Below are 22,574 nucleotides of genomic sequence, written 5' to 3' on the forward strand. Positions count from 1 at the left end.
TCTCAGATACATAAGAACTTCCTTTTGTGGTGCACAGATTCATGCTGCAGTGCAGCTCTGTGTGTGGGGAGTCCGCTGTGGCCATGCAATAACCATAAGCAATTGCTTGGTCACATCTCATTTTGTAAATGAAAGCCACTTTGGTTCTCTGGTGGTAGTAAGCAAATGAGATGGCAGGTGATTTACCAGATGATGCTAGCACACTTGGAAACTTGAAATGTCTTACAGAGTCTGAGAAAATTTACCTATTTCATGGAATGGGGCTAAAGGAGGGAGTGGTATGACATTATGTGTCTCTATCTCCTTCCTTCCTTCCTTCCTTCCTTCCTTCCTTCCTTCCTTCCTTCCTTCCTTCCTTCCTTCCTTCCTTCCTTCCTTCCTTCCTTCCTTCCTTCCTTCCTTCCTTCCTTCCTTCCTTCCTTCCTTCCTTCCTTCCTTCCTTCCTTCCTTCCTTCCTTCCTTCCTTCCTTCCTTCCTTCCTTCCTTCCTTCCTTCCTTCCTTCCTTCCTTCCTTCCTTCCTTCCTTCCTTCCTTCCTTCCTTCCTTCCTTCCTTCCTTCCTTCCTTCCTTCCTTCCTTCCTTCCTTCCTTCCTTCCTTCCTTCCTTCCTTCCTTCCTTCCTTCCTTCCTTCCTTCCTTCCTTCCTTCCTTCCTTCCTTCCTTCCTTCCTTCCTTCCTTCCTTCCTTCCTTCCTTCCTTCCTTCCTTCCTTCCTTCCTTCCTTCCTTCCTTCCTTCCTTCCTTCCTTCCTTCCTTCCTTCCTTCCTTCCTTCCTTCCTTCCTTCCTTCCTTCCTTCCTTCCTTCCTTCCTTCCTTCCTTCCTTCCTTCCTTCCTTCCTTCCTTCCTTCCTTCCTTCCTTCCTTCCTTCCTTCCTTCCTTCCTTCCTTCCTTCCTTCCTTCCTTCCTTCCTTCCTTCCTTCCTTCCTTCCTTCCTTCCTTCCTTCCTTCCTTCCTTCCTTCCTTCCTTCCTTCCTTCCTTCCTTCCTTCCTTCCTTCCTTCCTTCCTTCCTTCCTTCCTTCCTTCCTTCCTTCCTTCCTTCCTTCCTTCCTTCCTTCCTTCCTTCCTTCCTTCCTTCCTTCCTTCCTTCCTTCCTTCCTTCCTTCCTTCCTTCCTTCCTTCCTTCCTTCCTTCCTTCCTTCCTTCCTTCCTTCCTTCCTTCCTTCCTTCCTTCCTTCCTTCCTTCCTTCCTTCCTTCCTTCCTTCCTTCCTTCCTTCCTTCCTTCCTTCCTTCCTTCCTTCCTTCCTTCCTTCCTTCCTTCCTTCCTTCCTTCCTTCCTTCCTTCCTTCCTTCCTTCCTTCCTTCCTTCCTTCCTTCCTTCCTTCCTTCCTTCCTTCCTTCCTTCCTTCCTTCCTTCCTTCCTTCCTTCCTTCCTTCCTTCCTTCCTTCCTTCCTTCCTTCCTTCCTTCCTTCCTTCCTTCCTTCCTTCCTTCCTTCCTTCCTTCCTTCCTTCCTTCCTTCCTTCCTTCCTTCCTTCCTTCCTTCCTTCCTTCCTTCCTTCCTTCCTTCCTTCCTTCCTTCCTTCCTTCCTTCCTTCCTTCCTTCCTTCCTTCCTTCCTTCCTTCCTTCCTTCCTTCCTTCCTTCCTTCCTTCCTTCCTTCCTTCCTTCCTTCCTTCCTTCCTTCCTTCCTTCCTTCCTTCCTTCCTTCCTTCCTTCCTTCCTTCCTTCCTTCCTTCCTTCCTTCCTTCCTTCCTTCCTTCCTTCCTTCCTTCCTTCCTTCCTTCCTTCCTTCCTTCCTTCCTTCCTTCCTTCCTTCCTTCCTTCCTTCCTTCCTTCCTTCCTTCCTTCCTTCCTTCCTTCCTTCCTTCCTTCCTTCCTTCCTTCCTTCCTTCCTTCCTTCCTTCCTTCCTTCCTTCCTTCCTTCCTTCCTTCCTTCCTTCCTTCCTTCCTTCCTTCCTTCCTTCCTTCCTTCCTTCCTTCCTTCCTTCCTTCCTTCCTTCCTTCCTTCCTTCCTTCCTTCCTTCCTTCCTTCCTTCCTTCCTTCCTTCCTTCCTTCCTTCCTTCCTTCCTTCCTTCCTTCCTTCCTTCCTTCCTTCCTTCCTTCCTTCCTTCCTTCCTTCCTTCCCTCCTTCCTTCCTTCCCTCCTTCCCTCCTTCCCTCCTTCCCTCCTTCCCTCCTTCCCTCCTTCCCTCCTTCCCTCCTTCCCTCCTTCCCTCCTTCCCTCCCTCCCTCCCTCCCTCCCTCCCTCCCTCCCTTCCTCCCTCCCTTCCTCCCTCCCTTCCTCCCTCCCTTCCTCCCTTCCTCTTGTGGTGACTGTTAATATATGAGGTTATATGTGCTTAACATCCTGTGCATACTTTACATCCCCAGTTCACGCCGTGTGTTGAACTGGTCTCTCCAAATCCACATGAGTTCTGCTGCCTCCTCCTCTTGCTTCTCTGCCCCTTCTTTCACCCTCTGAGCTTTCTTCTGAACACAGGACTGCCTCCATGGCAGCCTCCACTTGAGCAGGACTGCCTGCCAGGCTCTAGGAGCCTTCCAGCACAGGATATTTGCAGGGGAGCAGCCTTTGTTCCATGGTTGTAGGAGCAAGAGAGCGCTTTCATTCACTGCCTACCTCCTCAGGCAATTAGCGTGGCAGTAATGACAGTTCTTAAGGGTGAGCTTCTTACAGGGCTACAGTGAGCTTTAGAAGGGACAGGCCTGATGACAGCAACCTCAAGATGTCTGAAATACCACAGGGATCTTCTAATAGGATACAGGAATGCCTTTATTCCCGTTGACTGGCTACAACTGGAAAGACATATGATTTTAATTTTAGCTAGCTCTGCACCATTTCAGAGAGATAGTTACAAGAGTATAAATAGACAGAACAGCTCTTCAGACCAGCTCATTGAAGTACCCCCCCACCCCCAATGCCACAATATGGGACCTACAATAACACCTGATGGAATAGAAAAAAAACGACCACAGAAAGTCTTCATGCTTAACACATGTGATTTTGTGTGCTTTTTCCTGCCTGAGTGCATTTGTGCCTGTTCACTGAACAGCCAGGGGAAGATAAATGCCAAACTAGGAATCCACAAGGGGTTTTTTTTAGAAAAAACCACATAGCCTGCCTTCCCCTCTAATAATTTTATTGGATCCTATAACAGATATTTTATTTGGATTTTTATTTGTTCAATTGTCTTTTATTTAATTAGCATTTTTTAAAAAAAAAGGTTGGTATGGAACTTGAACACCATTATTATAAGGAAGGACACAGCTGGAATAATACACACATTTCATGTGGCCAAAGAAATGATAGGCTGTCTTGAGGAAGATGGCCCTTCTACTGCAAACCTGAAGGTTTCTGAGTACAGTAAAGGCAGAGGAGAAGCAGAAAGTAAATCAGTAGGATTAAGAGGATCCCAATTTGGAACAAATTAGACTTACTGCATTAGCAGAACAACTATGATATGTGTCTGGAGGTCTAGAAAACCCCCAGGGATAGTTTGTCTTTGGGGTACCTCCTGGTGTCCAGAGCAGAAAGGATGCCATATGCTTTGTAAGTTAGTCCTGTTAGCCAGAAACAAAGCACAGAAGGGAAAGCATCTAAGTCCCGTGAGATATTTTTCAGATTTTTTTTTATTTTATTTTTTTAACTGGCTGTGTTTTGTCTATGTAGCCAAAAGCTACAAAAACAATAAATACTGTTTTAAAATAATGTGTTGAAAGCACTGGTCAGCTCCCTCACTGTAGGAGTTTTCAGTTTTTCAGTCATGGCTGATACATCTGACTGTGTAAATATGATATGGCTTCTTGTTAGGGACTAAACACTCTTTTAAAAAAAAATATTTTTTTTAATCTGACACTGGAGAAACCCAGAGCTTCAGGGAGAAGACAAGGCTAAGTCTGAAAGCTCACAATGGAGCTGGATACTAGGGGACTTTGCCTCTGGCTGCTATCTTGTTGTTTGAAAAGACATTTAATTTTCCTTAAATTTTATTATGAAGAATATCTTGAAACTGTGAGAGCAGAAAAAGAACACAGCAGAAGGACATTTGGTTCATACATCCTCTCAGTAGTCCAGTGTTTTGCAAAAATTGCAAGCAAACAGGGATAAGGGGATTTTATTGGTTTTGAATTGCAAAAGATCTCCTACTTGCCAGCACACTGTTCCTTCTTTCCTTATCCATCTTTTACTCTTCATTCCTGGAAAGAAAAGAAGTATCTACTAACCATTTGATGATTTTTGGCACATTGCCAGCCCACCCCCAAGCTTGGCCCCTGCAGCTAAACTTGACCTGATGCTGTTGGTCTCCACTTTCTGTTGTAGAGGTCCTGAGTCTCCGTGCAGTACCAAGAGAGGATGACATGAATATTGTACTGGGGCAATGCACTCACCTACTCTGTGAACTTGTCTGGCAGGGCTCTTACCCTTCAACATTCCTGGTTTGTCTGTGGAAGAGGGGCAGTGGTACTGCTCCAGTGTGTGCGGGGTTGTGACTTGAGTGACATTACAGGCATAAAAGCACTCAGGCCCTGAAGTGCTGCAGTGCTTCAGACAGGTCAGCTAAGTTGAAAATCTTAAGGGAAATCTTACCATGTAGAGACTGAGAGGGATAAATAATGAAGGGCTGCAATTTACCTAGATATGGGTAGTGTCTAGTGTCGTATCTGTCCCTACAAAGCAGGGAACAAAGCAGCAACATACTCTTTGACATGTAATGTCACATCTTAACTCAGAATTGTAACTCAGTGGGAGGATCACTGTGGGAATGCTTTGGTTTTGTTTGAAAGTGGAGCTTGTGAATGTACTGCCTTGTGCACACTGGTACATATGTGCACATTTCAGAAACATACTTGTGTTCCCAGGAATGCTGTGACTTGTCCAGCAGAGCTGGGGAGTCCCAGACCACTCCCAGTAACCCCATTCAGCAGGCAACAAGTAAGTATACCAGTGATACTAGAGACTTTGCTTCACAGAAGTACTGAGTTACTTTCACGTCATAATTAGTCAGATTTACCTTCCTGAAGTCCTACTGGAAAAGTCAACAGAGTGTAAGGGGTTTGTTAGCTTATGCTCTTCCAAAGGATTATTTAATGGCAAAGCACAGATCAAGCAGGTAGCTGGCTCCCTGAGCTCAACAGTGCTGAATATCACACAGGAAAAGGTAACTGAGGTTGACTCAATACAGCATTCTATTTGCCATATTGGTAATGCTTCTGTGAATACAGTGTTCTGTCTCAACAGTTAAATTGCTGTGTTATCTGAACACCAACCACTGCTAAAAACCCAAAGTCACTTCAAGCTTTCGCCACTCAAAAAGATCAGCTTTAGCCATAGCACTCCCATACAAAGGATATCATCAAGATATCCAGGGAATATCTTTGTAGAGCTCAGGTAATGGTTCCCTGGATGCAGGGAGATGACTGCAGAACAACATCCTGCAGCACTTAATGGGTGGATTGTAAAGGAGAGCACTGGGTAAAGAACAACAAAATTATGTGGAGAAGTTGCTTTTGGGGGATCCTTCCTCCATGCCTGATAACAAAGCTACTGGGCACACTACTGCCAGGGTCCTTCTGATGGCCATCTGTGAAAGCCACTCAAAGGAGTTCATTTGTCCAAGACAGGAAACACCCAGGTCTAAAAGATAGAGGACAATTACTTGCACTGGAAAAATCTCCATTGTAACCATTGAAAAGTAACTCAAGAATCAACACAGCAGTGTAGAATCTCATAAGAGTATAGGAGAATAGTGTAGGAGAATAAATACACCAGATGCTCAGGTGCTTAAGCACTGAAAGTGCAAAGAAGTGAATAGGAATGACCATCACCCATGAGAACAATGTCAGCAAAGTATGGCAGGTCTGGGTTAAAGTAAGGGGGAAGCAGCAAATCCCAATATAGTTTTAGACACAGTAATGCCTGAAGATATTCACAAGGAAAACCTGCCTCAGGTATTATCTACACAAGAGCAGCATTTATGAATAAACAGTATATTTACAACTCAGTGAACTAGGAGCTGTACAATGAGAATTGGACTTCACTTAGATAAGAGACCTCAAATGTACTGAGAACTGTACCCATGAGGTTTCTTGGGGAGAAAATGGGAACTATTTTTCCACAGGGTGTGTAGATAGCACCCAGTAGGCTGAGGCTTGGTGACAGAGCAACAGGAAGAACTGCCCAGCTACACAACTGACCACAGAACAAAACTGTGTTGGTGAGGATTAGCACAAACCAAAAATTGGGGTAAACAGAGATAGAGTCTTCCTAGGAAAAAAAAAAAAAAAAAGGAACTAATTAAATACAGCTGCCTATGATAACACAAATCAATAATAATGATTAGACAGTGAAAAACCTCCTCTCATCTGGAAAAATATTCTTCTGACCTCAGGTTCACAGCATGCTGAGCTTCTCACCAGCAGGTACACTGAGACCCCTGCTTGCTTTCAGAAAAAGAGAAAGATGCAACTGTAAACAGAATAGCCATCTTTCTTCATATTTTGAAGCTTCTAGGAATTTAATTACTAAGTTTCAATTCCTTTTGTATACAAAATTAAATTTCCTGGCTATTTTTTCATTAAATATAAGTATTCAATAACCGTAATCATTCTGCTGTGTTTCCCAATTATCTTTTCCAGTAAAGATGTTTCAAAGTCAATTCTTTAGAAATTAATCATAAAGTATTTCTGGGACAAGCAAAATTAGGTTTATCAGTGAAATAATGAAGGTGTCACTTCTTAAATTATGGCTGGAATTAAGATTAATTTGCAACTTGTGAAGGTCAGGGCTGTAGACGAAAATTAAGCGTGCCACTGCAAAGCAGATCCACATTAAGTTTACGAGAACAGACACTAGATTTTCCAATGAAAAAAATTAAAGATTCTGTATCTCTGTCCCTAGAGCAAGCATAAATTTAGGAAGAGAGTTCAGGAAGAAGCAATCAGCATGCCAGTCAGTAGACTTCACAGAACAAGATCTTAGGTCTTACAGTAACAAAATTAGGAACTAGAATGGGAACTCCATTTGAAAGGAGTTAATGAAAGCATTAAGTTTACAGAAGAAGAGATCAAGCCAAATAAATGTAGTACAAAGCCACACCATTTTAAGAGAGGAACTGCAGAAAATGAAGCAAACTATAAAGCAAATAGAAAAAGGGAAGGGAAGGGAAGGTGTGGGAAGGTGTGGGAAGGGAAGGTGTGGGAAGGGAAGGTGTGGGAAGGTGTGGGAAGGTGTGGGAAGGTGTGGGAAGGTGTGGGAAGGTGTGGGAAGGTGTGGGAAGGTGTGGGAAGGTGTGGGAAGGTGTGGGAAGGTGTGGGAAGGGAAGGGAAGGGAAGGGAAGGGAAGGGAAGGGAAGGGAAGGGAAGGGAAGGGAAGGGAAGGGAAGGGAAGGGAAGGGAAGGGAAGGGAAGGGAAGGGAAGGGAAGGGAAGGTGTGGGAAGGGAAGGTGTGGGAAGGTGTGGGAAGGTGTGGGAAGGTGTGGGAAGGTGTGGGAAGGGAAGGTGTGGGAAGGTGTGGGAAGGTGTGGGAAGGTGTGGGAAGGTGTGGGAAGGTGTGGGAAGGTGTGGGAAGGGAAGGGAAGGGAAGGGAAGGGAAGGGAAGGGAAGGGAAGGGAAGGGAAGGGAAGGGAAGGGAAGGGAAGGGAAGGGAAGGGAAGGGAAGGGAAGGGAAGGTGTGGGAAGGTGTGGGAAGGTGTGGGAAGGTGTGGGAAGGTGTGGGAAGGTGTGGGAAGGTGTGGGAAGGTGTGGGAAGGGAAGGGAAGGGAAGGGAAGGGAAGGGAAGGGAAGGGAAGGGAAGGGAAGGGAAGGGAAGGGAAGGTGTGGGAAGGTGTGGGAAGGTGTGGGAAGGTGTGGGAAGGTGTGGGAAGGTGTGGGAAGGTGTGGGAAGGTGTGGGAAGGTGTGGGAAGGGAAGGGAAGGGAAGGGAAGGGAAGGGAAGGGAAGGGAAGGGAAGGGAAGGGAAGGGAAGGGAAGGGAAGGGAAGGGAAGGGAAGGGAAGGGAAGGGAAGGGAAGGGAAGGGAAGGGAAGGGAAGGGAAGGGAAGGGAAGGGAAGGGAAGGGAAGGGAAGGTGTGGGAAGGTGTGGGAAGGTGTGGGAAGGTGTGGGAAGGTGTGGGAAGGGAAGGGAAGGGAAGGGAAGGGAAGGGAAGGGAAGGGAAGGGAAGGGAAGGGAAGGGAAGGGAAGGGAAGGGAAGGGAAGGGAAGGGAAGGGAAGGGAAGGGAAGGGAAGGGAAGGGAAGGTGTGGGAAGGTGTGGGAAGGTGTGGGAAGGTGTGGGAAGGGAAGGGAAGGGAAGGGAAGGGAAGGGAAGGGAAGGGAAGGGAAGGGAAGGGAAGGGAAGGGAAGGGAAGGGAAGGGAAGGGAAGGGAAGGGAAGGGAAGGGAAGGGAAGGGAAGGAGCCTACAAGCAGACATGGAGGTTTCAAAAAATATGGTGTTAGAAGCCAAAGTAAACTGTGTACCACTGCTCCAAAAGAAAACAAAGCAAAACAGACCCTTAATCATTCACAGTCTGTAAGAGCTAAAAAGCTTTCAAAAGGAAAACACGACATTTAAAAAATGGAAAGGTTACTTAAATGAAGACAACAGGAAAGTTTTGAAAAGGGATTGTGGCAAATTCACAAATGACAAGTCTGTCAGTGGGCTATAAAGTGCATAGGGAAGTGCTCTGGAACATCCCTGACAAAAGAATATATGTTCCCAAGCCCCATCTCAAAAAATTTAAGACAGTAGATTTCTTTTCTAGAGTTTCTGAGAAACTTCTCACAGTGTTCTGTTCATTAATCCAGCAGGGCTAAGATAAGGGCTATACTCAGTGAAGCTGAAGCAAGGGGATATATTCACGGTATTTGGCCCTGTCCTAACACTATACATGTAAAAGCCCCTCTCCCTCTGTCTTATAGCCCCCTTTAAGTACTGGAAGGTGCTATAAGTTCTTCCTGAAACCTTCTCGTCTCCAGGCTGAACAACACTGACCCTCTGAGCCTCTCCTCATAGCATCTCCATCTCTCTAACCACCTTGGTGGCCTCCTCTGGACTCACTCCAGCAGGTCTGTGAAATTCCTGGGTTGGGACCCCACAGCTGGATGCAGTGTTCCAGGTGGGGTCTCACCAGAGTAGAGCAGAGGGGCAGAATCCCCTCCCTCCCCTGCTGCCCACGCTGCTTTGGATGCAGCCCAGGACACGTTTGGCTTTCTGAGCTGGGAGTGCTCATGGCTGGGTCATGTCCAGCCTCTCATCCACAAGAATCCCCAAATCCTTCTTCACAGGGCTGCTCTCAATGAATTCTTGTCCCAGTCTGTACCCACATCTGGGATTACCCTGAAGACAGTCCTTCAAGTAGAAGAGGTAGAAACTTCTTTCTACAGGATACCACTTCAATTTATCCAATACTTTGTTATGGTGCAGATACTGCAACACCCATATGAAACAATGAGGCCCATGGAAAATAAATCTATACGGACAGATTCTTGGTAGATGTTTCAGAGATGTTTATTTCCCCAGCCACATGGCCGGGCTCTGCCGAGGAACTGCGGAAATCCCGGGACCCGAGGGTCCTTGCCCATGCAGGGGAACACAAACCAACCAATGGGGAATGAGGCTGAGCAGGGGCAGGGAAACCCTGTGCCTCCCACCAGGGCCCCTCTCCCAGGGCTACATGGCAGGGGGAGGGCCCCAACAATACTTAGTTTAGGATTTATTTTTTCATTTACTAGAGCGATATTTAAAGAGCAATGGCAGCAATAAGGAGCAAGCAGTAAATCCAGATTTCTGCTTCCAACAGATAGAAATACAAATTTCATTAGGCATCACTGAGTTACATCTATGTCTAGTGTTAGTCCAGGTACATTAAAGAGCAATGAGAATAACAGTAAGGATATAATGGAAAGGCAGAGCCTTAGGTTAAAGGTTTGGGATGAGAGATATAACTGATCTATAGAGAAGACTATGCCAAACTCCTTTTGTTGACTAGTCTCCACAGTCCATTTAGAGTAAATTGTTTCTTAGTATCATATGTTTCAATTTGTGTTTTCATTTGAGTTATAGAAAATGAAGAAATTCTAAGAAAGCCACAAAGGTTAAGCTGTGGCAGCTTCCAGGATAGTGAATTTATGTCTGAGAATGAGTTGTTCGCCGTGAGAAATCCAGGAAAGTAAAAAACCACAAAGTGACAAAATTCTTTTTTAAAAATGTATCTGGGACACGCAGATTATTCCCATGGATGACTGTGGAGCACGAAATGGGCACACTAGGTATTCCCCATAAGGTACTCCCCACACACCACTTCTCTGGGACATAAAGCAGTACTGCAGTCAGATGGATGGCAATGTCTACCTTGATGAGGACAAAACTTGCTATTGGTGAAGTATATCCTCAGTAGTGGAAAATGCTACACAGCTTCATAATGGAAATAAATGGCAAAATTCCCAAAAGACCTGGATCAAGTGTTTGCTTCATGTTTCCTGAAGTTGTCTTCCTACTCCAAAGCAAACATGATTAAGATGGTTATGATGTGTCTCCATGCAATTTGCGGAGCAACTGCTCTTAGTTGCCTCTCTGCCAATCTGTGACTTCAAAAGGTTACCTTACGTTTATATTTAGTGAAGAAATGGAAGCTCTTGCACCAGTATTTACATACTCTCAATAACTCTGCAAGCAATTATGTTCTTTGCCATGTGACACAGCAGGTTAAAAACCCAGGTTTTTTTATTCCTGAAGCCCATTTTCTTCTCTCACAGCAAAAGCAGAAATTTTAACTCTTTATCAACTGAAACTGGTCCTTACTATATAACTGGTCCTTACTATATATATGGTCTTTACTAAGCACAATACAATTTTTTTTGTTTTTGTTTCTTATCCCCTTCTTGACATGGGAAATGTGAGTTGGATCTTCAGGGTAATTTCTTCTGGTAGTGAGGGAAAACTTCCATCTAGGGATTAGAGTAGAAGGGCTGTATATCCAAATTAATACAGAGCTCCCCTTACAGTTTGCATCTAGCATCCGCTTGAGTCCAGACAGGTCCAAAGAGAGTTTGTTGTTGTAGCAGCCATTTCTGTTGAAAAGGTTTGTACCATACACGCAGCAAAGAGAATTTGGATGGAACAGGCTCTATTTTCTAAAAACCATCAGCTTTATTTTCTTCCCAAAAGCATCTCGTGTGACTGGAACTCTGGCTATGAAATTGTAGGGCTAAATAGGGAGCGTAGAGAGAGTCTAGAATATATTAGTTAGTCATTAAGCTGCTCAGTTGTGGGTTGTGAGGATTGATGAGGTTGTTATTTCCATACCAACAGTTTGCTCATCACTCTTTCTCTGAAGAGCTTCTTAGATAAAGGCTGCAATTCTAGGGTACTTCAGAATGGGTAAGAGTTTAAATTAATATTGGATGAAGAGGACCCAGGGAGGTAGAGGGATCTGGACTTCTAACAGGAAAAAGAAACTAAGTTTACTCAAAAATTTCTCATGTTGAAATTCTGGAATTCTCCTAGGGTTTTCTTAATCTTTTGAGTAACTTCAATATGGGAATATGAAGATAAAGAAGATAATTATTTCCATTAGACAGGAACAATTTGTGCTTCCAGACAAATAAGTCTTACATAAAAGCCCAATAAGGAAGGATTTGTTTGCATCATTCCTATCACAGTTTCCCAGACTAAGAAATTGTGTTAGGCATCTGGATATTTAACTGCTTTTCCAAATACAACTCAAATGTATTGAGGCTGCAGATTACTCCTCACCATGTACAAATTGCTGCTGAAGTCAGACAGAAACCCGCTGCATTCACATGTTTGCAATTGCTCCGTGTCCTCATGGAACTATGCAGCAGCAGGACATTAAATGGCATGAAAAGTATTTGTGGAACTGTGATTTGTTACACTTGTTACCTCTGACCTGCTCATAATTCATACTGAAGGCATAGAGCTCACTCTTACTCATGAACCTTTCCTGTGGCAAGAGTCTTTGTCCTGTGTTTCACTTGCATGCATCTCTTATTTTCCCATTACACCAAAAATTTTGTTGACAAGATGCAAAATATTGGAATATCACAGTTCCTGAAAAGCATCGAATCCTTTACTGAGGAATCTGGATCTGGAGATTATCCCATCCTTTCTTTGCTTGAAAAGAATTTCTGGAACATGAAAGAATGTCATCTCCATTCCTCCCTGCTCTGCTCCTGGTCTGAAAGTAGAGTCATGTCAGGATGCTTTAGTGACAAAATTATCAGTTTTTATTGGCTTTCATTCTATCCAGCATTCACGAGCCACTCAGAATAAGAAGGAGACATCTTCAATTATTTTTTCTACTTTGCTGCACAATAGGTGCTCTGAGGCACATGCTGTGACTCTTGGGGATGGTGCTGTGCAGGGCTAAGAGCTGGTCCTGATGATCCTTGTGGGTCCCTTCCAACTCAGCATATTCTGTGATACTGTGATTTTTTTTACTTTTTTCATTAAATCAATCACATTCATACCAAAGTGGCTGAATCATTGAGACAAATTGTATCCATTATATCTAACTTCTTTGTGCATGAAAAAATTTGGGCTTGTCTTCTTCGTTCTGAGAATACTGAGACAATTTTGGCTGACGCACATGCTGTTTAAAATACTATTCATCTTAGCTGATGAAAGGAAAAAAAATGATGGCTTCTTTGCTGGAGGAAAATGGCATATGCCATAAAGTGCCATACAGCACTTCACTGAGTGGAAAACTTCTTCATGCCAACAACAGACAGCGTCTTCCTAATCTCCCCAGTTTTTGATCAACTGAAGAAAGTATTGCTAAGGCACTTGAACAGTTTTCACAATTTCCTGGTGTCTTGGAATCATGTTTCAATTCATTGGTGGTACAAGGTTTCCTTGCAAATCTGTAATGCAGAAGCTGCTGAGGTCATGCCAATACATCAGAAATAGTTCTGCATGTATGCAATAGGCAGAGCTTTGCTCTTTGAGCTAAAGATCAAGGCAGAAAGGAAGGAATGGCTTGTTTCTTCATGGGATGAGCCAGAGAAATAAAATTATCCTGTATACACATTATGTTCAATGCAAGGTCATGAGCAACAAAGAGTGTGGGCTCTTGTGTTATTAGCAAGAAGAACAAGCAGAAGTCTTCTTTATTTGACTTCTGTTTGCAGACTGTAAGGAGATTTTCCTTTAAGAATCTGGGTTCTGGAAGATACAAGGAGAGGCTGAAAAATTCAGACCGTTTTCTGTTCTAAATAAGAGTTTCCTTCCACTGCTGACTGATTAAATACAATGGTTAAATATGGCAACCCAGCTGTTTGGAGTTCTAAGGATTGGAAGGATTTAATTAATTTTGGGATAGTCAGTTATACGAGTGCAACGTATAAGCGATAATTAGTTGGTAAAAAGCAGTGAAGCAAAGCAGTAGGAGTTCCCTTTCTTTCTCCCTCTGCTGATAAGCTTCCACAAAATGAAAAGACTCAAGGCTGAGGAAATGTCCATTACAGAATGTGCCCACCTTTCCTTGCAATACCGTGTTTGTCCCTCTAAAGCAAATCAGTGGTTTGGCAGTGCATAATTGCTGGAAATGCAAATGGTGGCAATGGCAGCTCTGCCCATTGCTTCAGCACAGGCAGAGCTTTCAGTCCTAGGCGTGACCCTTCTATTCCCTCAGGGTCTGCTGCCTGTATCACAAGCTGACAGTGGAAAAATATCCATCAGGCAGAACCACCTCCCACAGAAGTCCACATGTTCACCACATGTTTTCCTGCCTCACCCTTTGAAGACTCTGCTGGGAGCATCTGTAAATCCTTCCTGTCCATATTGGAGGAGGCAGTGAATTCTCACATCCTTGAGTCAAACCCTGCAAACTCTGCAAAAATCTCAACCTGCTACTGACTTAGACCTCCAGTGTTAAGCAGCACCAGCAGAAGGGCAGAGATAACCTTTCCCCAAAACTATGGACCTTGTTACAAATGCCAGTGTGTTAAATAAGGGGTTAGCTAACCTGGTGCACTGAAGTGATCACAAAATGAGTATGCAAAGCTGACCATCACATCCTATACATGTTCACTTGTTCTGTGAATTTACAAAAAAACTCCTGAGAAATGCCACTTTGCAAAATGGACGGGAAAAGGCTGTATCCATGACAATAGTGCTCTGTAGCCTAGATGCCTAAAAGGCAGTGAAGGAGAGCTTTAAGAGCCACCATGAAGTTACTGCAGCTCACCTGTGAGTGACTTGTGGCAAAGAAATCAGGACGTGCATTTATGACAGTGTCCTCCAGGAGAATCAGCACACTTTCATTGTTTGTGGCAGAGGAATGCAAACAACCCAGTCAACTTACAATAGCTGCAGTTTAAGTCTTGTTTGCATCTGATAATATTTTATAACCAGAAAATATGTCTGTCATGTGAATAAGGAGGGGTTACAGAACTCCCCACAGTGATAGCAACGTGATGTGTGCTGCTGCCACAAGATAAATATATTCAGCCTGCTTTCAGGTGCACAGAGAAGAAGAAGACAGTAAGGAGTAACTTGCATGTGTTATTCTGATGGTTGTCTGCCCTTTAGTTTCTCCCAGAGGCCTCTGAAAGCATTCAGGAACTTAGCTCTGCATGTGCAGCCCAGTCAACTTAAAGATGCATGATGGTCCACTCCTTCAAGGAACTACTAGACATAGAGCACACGAAAAAGGTGTGATCACAGGTCACAGCCAGGGCATAACATCTGCCTTTCTGTATCACTTGGCCAGAAACACCGGAAATTTTAGGGTGGTTAGTTTTGCATATATCCTTCCAAAGAACCATCTATTTAGAGTGCATGTACTCTAAGCAACCATGCAAACACAGGCTGCTGAGACCACTTAAATGAGGTTCAACAAGGCCAAGAGCCAAGTCCTGATCTTGGGTCAAAACAACCCCATGCAGCGCTATAGGCTGGGGACAGAGTGGCTGGAAAGCGGCTCAGCAGAAAAGGACCTGAAGCTGCTGGTCAGCATCCAGCTGACCATGAGCCAGCATGTGCCCAGGTGGCCAAAAAGGCCAATGGCATCCTGGCCTGTATCAGCAATAGTGTGGCCAGCAGGACCAGGGCAGTGATTGTCCCTCTTTACTTGGCACTGGTGAGACTGTGCCTAGAGTGCTGTGTTCAGCTTTGGGCCCTTCACTACAGGAAAGACACTGAGGTGCTGGAGCGTGTCCAGAGAAGGGCAAGAGATCTGGGGAAGGGTCTGGAGCACAGGTCTGATGTAGAATGGCTGAGGGAGCTGGGTTGTTTATCTTGGAGAAAAAGATTCTCAGAGGAGACCTTACCACCACAACTACCTGAAAGGAGGATGTAGCCAGGTGAGTGTTTCTTCTCCCAGGTAACAAGTGTCAGTACAAGAGGAAATGGCTTAAAGTTGCACCAGGTTCAGATTGGATATTAGGAAAAATTTCCTCACTGAAAGGGTTGCAAAACATTGGTACAGGTTGCCCAGGAAAATGGTGAAGTCACCATCCCTGTAAATGTTAAAAAAATGTGTGGTAATGGCACTTGAGGACACGGTTTGGTGGTGAACATGATGGTGGTGCTACCTCTACAGCTGGATGATCTTAGAGGTCTTTTCCCACCTTAATGTTCTCTGATCTGGCCCTTCTTTCTTTTATGACCACTCCTGAGAACTTGACACATTGTGGCAATGAGCTGTGCCTAGGGACACTTGTGCTATCAAAAGTGTAGAGGCAGTGTCCACACTTAAACAGGATTCATATTGTCAGTGCACACTGACTCTGTCCATCCATGACAAATTCTAATATCAATGGAAGGGAAAAGCAGCCACATTTTTAAGGGGTGTTTTAAGGGATGCTAAATCACTCTTTATGCTTTCTCAGAAGCACTTAACTTTTTTCTTCTTTATTGTTATGAATAACAGCAGGCAAGCTTCTCTAGGACCAAAAGAGTCAATAACAAAGATTTCTTCAAGCTATTTTGGGAGCTTTGAAAGCCAATGATTTGTTTTGCATATATCTACAGTAGGTTAAGTGGATGTATCTGGTCTGTACAGGGCTGAGCCAGTATCCAATCTGTTCCCAAAACTTCCTATCTACTCCTCCTTTTACTTCATGGGGTGCAGCACTTGCAGAAAACTTTTCAGATAAGATACGGCTCGTGACTTGTTTCCACACAAGTTTGCAGACATAGTTCTTGCAATCCCATTTTGAGCATTTTGACAATAATTTTGTGTTTTCAGTGTGCTGGAGGGATCTCATTTCTTTCTCAGGCATCACTGCTGAGTTCTGCCACGGTTTCTTTTAAGTTGTGAATGTCACATATCCTTAGCATTACTGCTAGGACTTTTTTGACTGCTGCTCTGTTGTTTTTCATCTTCTCAATTGCAGCTTATATTGCTGACATTTCTATTACCGTGATATTAATGATATCCTGGCTAAGTTCCCGCATTTCACTGGATGTTGTATTAAGGTGGAACTAACTCTGTTTGGAAGTCCTGTGTCTTCTATTTTTTTTTTCATTGTCGTTCTACCCAAATCTGAGGATGTTTTGCACCTTTGCTTTCAATTCACCCATTTCTTCTTTTGCAGATTGTCACTTGGGAGAAGGCTCTGCATTTACCCACTTTACTGTAGTTTCTTCTTCAATCATTAGTTCTTCACTTACTTTTTTTGCATTGCATTTCCCTGCTCTGTCTGCTTCCTTGGGCACCTCCCTCCCTCACCTGGAGTTTTCCAGTGAGCTTTGCAAGAGTTCTCATTGTGGTTTTTTCTTTCCTGAGACGTTCTCCACAACTCTCAGTTTCTCCAGTTCTTGCTCACTAGATCGATATCCAGTTGTTCCACAAGTAGCTTGATGTGTGCTGTATCTGGGTAATGTCAGTTATTCTTTCAGTGTGCCTTTTCTCCTTTCTCTCAATCCATTCCTCAGTAAAGAAGGAGCTTCTTGCATCATTGTCTTTCTTTTCCAGTACATGATCTGCCCTACATTACTGCATCTACTCTCCATTTTCCATTATCTGATTTCTCCTTGCAGGAGCCTAGCTGCAGTGTTAGCTCAGCTCTCTCTACCATGCAACACTGCTTAAAATAAAATCAAGTATTTCTGAGAACTGACTGTTCCTCTTACTGTGACTGCAGGAATAAAAGTCTAACATGATCTTCTTCGTCACAGGAACTATAATGCCTTCTGGCTGAAGGACAGGAGTTCTGTTTCTGCTTTGTGGGTCCTCCTGCCAATGTTATTTGTGCTGAGTTGTGTCTTGCTAAGCTGATTCTGCTCTTGAAATCAAAAGAGGAACCTCAGAATGAGGAAGGGCAAAGGGATTGGTCATAGTGTTATACATTCATTACTAAAGCTTTTGCTCAAAGTACTGGACAATCTTCACAAACCTTAAAAAAAAAAAAAAAAAAAAAAACACTAGCCCAGAACCAGAGCATTAGGAAACATTAGGAACTCAGCAGGAAGGTGAAAAGTTTAAACAAGTGAAAAACACAGTAATAGACAGCTGTTGAAGATTGTGGTGTAGATGGCTTTGTACAAAAATATTAATGAAGTACATTGTCAAAGACATAATACCTCTAATTCACCCATATGTAAACAGGCACAACTGCAAACGAGTAAACCAAACTCAGTCACTTAAACTCCGACTTCATCTTCATGTGTGTCTGTACACAGAAGCTGCATTTGAGAAAGAAGGGATTTTACTTGTGCATGTTTTGACACATATCAATTATAAAAATCTTTGAGTTTATTTTTAAAGTATATTTTCATTTTCTGTAATTGGAACTGGGCAAATTTTGGACATGTCTAGTTTCTTCATTCTGGCACTTGGGAGCTCCAGAATCCTGTTTTCAATTGCTAGATCTCACAGCAATTACATGCACAGCTTTGAGGAAAGCACTAAATCCCTCATTTCTTAGTGGAGAAGATACCTCTTCTCTGTCTCCTGCTCTTTGCTTACTTAGACTGAAAGCTATAGAAAGTATGAATATCTGTTCATATCTGGCAGAATACAGTCCTGATCCCCTGGATGGAGTCTCAGAGGCAGGAGAGGTGCTGCTGCAGTAGAAAGAGTTTCCAGATCCACCAGCAAAGAACTGAGGTGCAGTGAAGGGTAAGCAAGCAGGCAAGCAAGAAACAAGCACCTTAGTAGCCATGACTCACAAGAGCTTTCATGCAACCTATTGCTCACTACAGCACAAGGCAAGTGCTGCACAGTTTAAGATTAAACAAAAGAGAAGAGATGTGTAATTACTTCTTGGTGCGTTTGGGTTTTTGGTTTTTTTCAACATAGACATAAGCCTTTTAACACTGCTATAGTTTGGTCTTGTTTATATGTTTATAGCTATGGTTTTCCCACTCCTGCTGATAAATAATCCCTTCTACCAAGGTCAGTACTAGTTGCTTCTGTCTAAGCACACCTCTCAAAGACACAGGAAGGTGGTCTTGTCTGTAAACAACACTGAAAAACGTACTACAAGAGATATTCAGTACGACAGAGGTGTTTATTAGACTGAGCTTAGAAGTCTCCTACATAGACTAAACTGACTGGCATTTTGAAGTAGACACAGATAAAGAGACAAAGGAGGTCAGTGTACTTTGAAAGGAAGAGACCCAAATGAGAAGGAGGAATGTGTGTCCTTCAGCATGTACATTTCTGCTTCAAGCAGTTACCTCGGCCTTTGAAAGCCAGCCTACCTTTTTTCCCTGAAATGTTCAGATACACAAACCATGTATTGATCAAATCTTAATATGAAATCTAAAATCAGTCATGCCTAGAGGGCAAAATATGTCTTTTACTGCTGGCAGGAGAGATTTATGGCATCACCGATGACTTCAGTCTTAAGAAAAATGAAAGAGAAATATGCTTGCTTTTAAAATATTCCTCTTAGGTGAGGTCTTCAGGTATGCTCAAAACAGTTTTTTAAAAAAGCACAACTCATTTTTTCTGCCACCATGTTCCTGTAGCATACAGATGACTGGAGACAGACACAGTTCTTTGACTAAATGGAAATTTTGTCTGTTCTCCAGATAATGTTGTTTGCAAAAGGAAACAATGAAACCCATGGGATGATATTGAAGACAAAAGGCATTTTATTATTATTATGCTAGACATTTGGTTTTGCCAGCTTCAGTTTTCTTGCTTTTTAATAAAATTGTGCTCTAAAATCTCAGAACATTATACAGCCTTTCAACATTTCTGCTCTATACCCAGTCTTTTCAGTCCATGTGATTCAACCAAATGCATCTTCTTAGCACAGTTTTTCTGAATGGCAGCAGCACACTGACAGTGGTGGAGTTAGAAGAGGGTTTGATAGCCAGGTTTGCATCTTTTGTGTTGTCCGCAGAACCAAGCTATCCATATTTCAAGTGCTTCATGGACCAGAGGAGGAGGAATGTTCAGAATTAGCCTGCTTTCAGATTTGCTGCAGGGTGGAAGGGGAACTTTATGGGTCACAGCTGTGCTTATTTGATGGTTTCCTGGCTTTTTACAATTCTGCCACCCGTGAGCCACCAAGTCTGCCATCATACAGCGGTGGGTGGAGCTTTTACAGAGTGGCTCCAAGCTGTGACATGATCATTTTAAAATCCCAGCACAGGATTTGTTTTGCTGTTGGAGATTGGCCTCCTTTTGTCACAGAGGCCCTATTTTACCCCTGTCCTCTGTGGCCCTGCACCACATGTCCTGTGTTCTGCATCACTGAGAGTCAGGTGTGACATTTCCACTGCCAGCTGGCAAAGCCAGGCCAGTCTCGTGGCTGTGATGTCGTCAAGGAGCTCCAGTTCATGTCTGTGTCATTATGACAGTGACATGCTAGTTTACACAGAGCTGAAAGTGTGTGGCACAGACTGAAACCAGGACAATGTCTGCATCAGTAAGAGCCCATAGCAAGACATGGTAAGGAGTAAGGATACTCTGTGCCAATGTACCTCTTATGTCATTTGTAACTCCAAGCCAGGAGACACATGCTTCCAACAGCTAAAGATGTATGGGGTGGCTGTGCACCAACTGCATTTCTGGGGGTTTTTTTAAATTATAGGACTTGTGGGTTGGACTTAAAACTGATGTTTCACTCTTCTGAAGACTGTCAAAGCCTGGTCTCCGCCTCAAAGAGTTTACAAATCCCTGCTGTTGCTTTCACCAAGTTTTGCACTGATGCATTTAAATGGAACATTTGAAGCAAGAATATATTTTTTTTTACTACAGTTATTAACTTCAAAGTTTTCAAGGCTCCCCCTCCATTCTGTATTCTGAGGAGCTCTCTTCTTGAAACCTCTGACCCTGGCATGCTCCAGAAATCTTGGGAGCTGTTCTGGACTGCAGCAACTGCCCAGCTCACAGGTGGGTCCCAGAACTGCACATGCCACCCTCCTCCCGCACTTCTGTCTCCAGCCGAATCTCCACTACTCCATGTTGATGAGAGTTTCTAAGGATAGTGACCTTTTAGAAAACAGATACTTTTTTTACAGGCAACCATTCACTACTCACCTGAAGATAATCCTCCTCCAGATAAAATCCATATGTGGGTAGAAGAGAAGGAGATTCACTGTTCTTGGTAGACTCTTGGAGGCAGAGTGGAAACTAGAATGGGATGGTACATGTTCTCATCATGCCAACAATGCTGAAAGGAGCTTTTCCTGCTCTGCACAGGCAGCATACTTACTATGAGAGATAATCTGCTATTTCTTGTAGTCAGAGTATTTTGTACTTCCAGCAATATAAAGCAAATACATTTTTTGGCATAAAAAAGCCCAAGCTCCTGACTCAGAAGGAAGCAGAATAGGGAAGTCCTGCTGCCTTTTATTCTCAGGCTTCATTCCAGGGAGCACGGGTATTTGTTCTGCTGAATGAGCAGTGTGAGAAGGTTTGCAATTTGACGAGGAGCACTGTGCACAATCCTCGCTTGAATGACCGACCAAAAGAGCATCTGGAAACCAACCGTTCTGAGTCACAAGGAGCACATTGCTCCAGGCTTCCTGGGAATGTGCTAAAATACAAGGCCGTATTCCTATTTTGAATATGAGGGATATTGTTCTGTCACACTCCTTTCAGGTACTAATGGGAGACTCAGGCCAAGCTACCTAGGCACGCAGACAGTGGTGTGGACCCCTTCATGTAAAGCCACTTAAATTACATCGGCCCTTTACTGACACTGAGAACTTGATTCTGACCCCAAACATTAACTCATCGTTGCCTATACAACCTTTGTACTTTGTACTGATTTCTGGAGTTCACACAACTTATGCATGTAGCTGTGTGAATGACTTCATGGTCTTCTTCTTATTAGGTACTATCACCCCCAAAAAATGTAATCTTTCACCTACTGTACTAGGTAAAATCTTGGCTGAATCATACTAGGCACAAAGAATGCGTCACAGTTCAAAAGGAAAAAGAGAATAATAGGGTCCATAAGAGTTTGGCTGAGAATATATTCTTTAATGCAATAAATTTAAAAGCTATCTTAGCAAAGTTCATGAACGCATAATAAATCATGGTACTCAAAAGGCTTACTTAGCACACTATACAGATTTTAATTTAAAATTTAGAGACTGTACAAAATTACAGTCCTCTCATATTTTTTTTTAAAATAATTTTGCATCAGGATTTTTCAAGTCTGTCACACAATAGGTAACTTCACTTAATCAGTGTTTACAGGACCACATGAGCTCACCTTACCTGAGTTGCAAGAACATTCACTACCATGCAACTGCATTCACCCTCGTCTGGGAAGAACCCAGGGTGAGGAGTGGATTTAACTTGACTCATTCAGCTGCTCAAAGTCCTCAAATGCACCTTGAAGAAGAAAGGTAGATTCTTTTCAGTCACATAAAGGGAATCCTTCCTCTTTGTCATTGCAATTTTCAAACACATATATTTTTTTACTGTGTCTCAGAAAGTAAGAGACATTGCCGGGATGATGGACCAGTGACTCAAAATGGTATCTGGAAGATTTTGTCTGAAAAGGAGGCTTATTTCTGTTTATTTCTTTTTCAGGCTATGAATATTGTCCAATAGATGCCAGCCAAATGGAAAGAGGCACAGTGATACTGCTGTTTCCAGTGATTCAAGCCTTACTCCACCTGAGTCAGGAGTCATTTCTTTGACCAAGAGATTGGGTCAAATCCCTGGCTTAAGAATTTCTTTCCAACTAAAACAAGTTCAACAGAAAACAATCTGAACAGGGCAGATTTGTGAAGCCTTGACGTTACGTAGCTTAAGTAAGTGGCCACGAGCGTGTGCAATTCAGCAGTAAGGCTCCCAGTATGTAGAGGCAAACAACCTTGCACCCTGACCTATTTCTTCTTGTTCAACCTCAACATTTTGCAACTTTCATAAGTGTTTTTGCTGAGAAGGAAAAAAATCCAAATAATTTCAATATATCTGCGTAAGCGCTAAAGACCAAATTTCTGGTTGAGCAATTTAATAATGTGGGTTTTTAACTCCACCTTCCTGTAGGGCAAATGCTTCTGCAGTTCCTGTTAACCTTCACAGGGTGTGTAGACCTAGCTCAAAGAAAGAAAAAGTCTTTGTTTTCAGACTTCATGCACAGCTTATTATCTGGAGACTGAATTTTGGCCCAGGGTCTTCTGTGGACAGGCTCCAGAACAATTTGAAGAGATCAGTCTCAGGTGGTATATTAAAGATTTTCTATTGCCTTTGATTGTTGCATCCACTTAATGATCATTCAAA

General features: G+C 43.3%; 1 long non-coding RNA gene across 1 annotated transcript in view; it reads right to left on the minus strand.

Moving 5' to 3' along the window:
- Positions 1–20,628, minus strand: part of LOC116437482 — a 35,143-nt gene extending 14,515 nt beyond the window's left edge. Inside the window, exon 1 of the long non-coding RNA XR_004237325.1 lies at positions 20,373–20,628. This is a non-coding gene — a long non-coding RNA (uncharacterized LOC116437482). The remainder of the gene's footprint in view (positions 1–20,372) is intronic.
- Between the last annotated feature and the right edge of the window lie 1,946 nt (positions 20,629–22,574).

The sequence above is a fragment of the Corvus moneduloides genome, chromosome Z (assembly GCF_009650955.1).
Source record: "Corvus moneduloides isolate bCorMon1 chromosome Z, bCorMon1.pri, whole genome shotgun sequence".
NCBI classification, from domain to species: Eukaryota; Metazoa; Chordata; class Aves; order Passeriformes; family Corvidae; genus Corvus; species Corvus moneduloides.